Source organism: Mesitornis unicolor, unplaced genomic scaffold (genome assembly GCF_000695765.1).
Source record: "Mesitornis unicolor isolate BGI_N332 unplaced genomic scaffold, ASM69576v1 scaffold20164, whole genome shotgun sequence".
NCBI classification, from domain to species: domain Eukaryota; kingdom Metazoa; phylum Chordata; class Aves; order Mesitornithiformes; family Mesitornithidae; genus Mesitornis; species Mesitornis unicolor.
In genome coordinates, this window is record NW_010178494.1 from 9,954 (window position 1) to 11,837 (window position 1,884).

The following is a 1,884-nucleotide window of genomic DNA, read 5'->3' on the forward strand; positions in this document are numbered from 1 at the left end:
GGTGGAGGAGGAGGTATTGCTCCACCAGGTAGTGAAGTTGCTGGAGATGGTGGCGCATTCTCACTTGGCAGAGGTGGAGGTACTGGTGCTACTTCTGTCAGTTGACGTGTCAGGCCTGGACCCTGAAATATAAAAGAGGAATTCTTTTGACACGGGGAGAGAAGGAGGTTTAATATGAAGTTGAACCAACTAGGATGTCTTGTAGTCAACTGTACCTCAAGACAGTGAGAATGAACAATGAAAAGAAATAGCAGCATCTGAAACCATCAGAGAGGTTAACTATTTGTTAAAAAGCAGCATGAGGAGCTATGCAAAAACGTCCATATGAACTCATACTCTATTTCCTCTACTAACTGCTTTATTACAAAATTATTATGTAAATGGACTGTTCATTTAATCTGATTTGCATACTACTTCCCCACACAATTACTTACCCTTTCTAGTTTAAAGGAAACAAGCATTTGTTAAGGGAAAAAAAAAAAAAAGGCTGAGAAAGTGCAGTTGTGAGGAGACCCATACTGGACTTTTGAGGACTTTTCCCTTATGGAAAGGGGCCCACATGGAAGCAGAGAGAGACGCTGGGCTGAGGTTTTTTTCCCCTACTCTTGAGAAGCACGTGGCGGGAAGACCGACTGCAACCCCCCACTGCCATCCCTCTGCGCCTCAAGGCAAAGGGGGAGGGGGAAGGTGAAGAAAACTGGGAACAAAGCTGAGCTCGGAAAGAAGAGAGGGGTGGGTGGAAGGTGTTTTGACTTTAAGATCTGGCTGTATCTCCCATTGTTCTACTCTGATGTTGGTAACAAATTAAAATCATTTTGTTTTTTATTCCTTATGATGAGTCTGTCTTTTGCCTGTGACCTGTTTAAGTGGTGAGAAGCCCACCAAGTCTTTATTTTGACTGGCCCTTTTTTGGGGCATCGTGGTGCTCAGTTATGCACTGGGCTTAAACCATGACAAAATCCATCCAAGTGCATCTAAAAATGTAACAATATATTGTATGGGAAGCATAGTACTACAGAAAAAGAGGCATATAGATAGTGTGAAGGAGCCATAATGTCTGGAGGATCTGAATTGTTTTGGCATCAACGCAACAGTATTAATAATTAGACTAAAAATAAATTCCTGGCTTTGCACAAGGCAGCTGGGCTTATTTGGCCCACAAGCTACCACACTAGCTGTAATACAAAAATTTGTGAAGAGCTTATTAAAACAGACTGTCAAGTTTCAGTGTAGCATTTTCTCATAGATACATGAAACAAACATTAACATTGGTAAGAATCAAGTATCGACAGAAGTGTGTACAAAATGTGACGTGCTATTCTTCCTCTTATTATCCATACAGAAAGTGAGATCATGGGCATTAAGATAGCCACAACAAGGAAAAACAGTAGCAGGCAGACCTTGCCTAGCATTGAGGAAGTAGGAAATAAGTCAGACTGAGGCAAAAAGATCAAACCATAGTATCTGTTGGTTCCTAAAGGGTATAAAAGGCTTGTCTAAAACCTAATTCATTGTCATTAAACAAAAGAAACCCAAGGAGACAGTGTGTGGGCTCAACAGGCAGTATTTCTTGTCCTCTGTGCTTCACTAAAGATCTGAAACAGACAACTCGGAGATACAGTTTTGGCGCTTGTGAGCAAAATCCATGAGGAAATGAATGCAAGTAAAATCAGCTTTGCTGAAATTAAGTTATCACCTCCTACCTTCGAGAGGTCTTGCATTTTTTGTTATATTTACTGTATAAAGCTAGTTTATTTATTTATAAAGCTAGTTTATATTCATTTCAGAAACGGCTACAGTCTGATATCCAGAGTTCAAAAAAACCCCCGTTATCAGTTGCAGGCTCCCGCTGAAGGGGATGTATATTTTGCCTATAAAGACATG

The 1,884-nt window shown here is 40.7% G+C and overlaps 1 protein-coding gene across 1 annotated transcript in view; it reads right to left on the reverse strand.

Annotated features, from left to right (window-relative positions):
- LOC104539053 (protein diaphanous homolog 2-like) overlaps window positions 1-1,884 on the reverse strand; it is a gene marked incomplete at both ends in the record, with an annotated part of 25,277 nt that overhangs the window by 7,193 nt on the left and 16,200 nt on the right. The window lies entirely within an intron of this gene.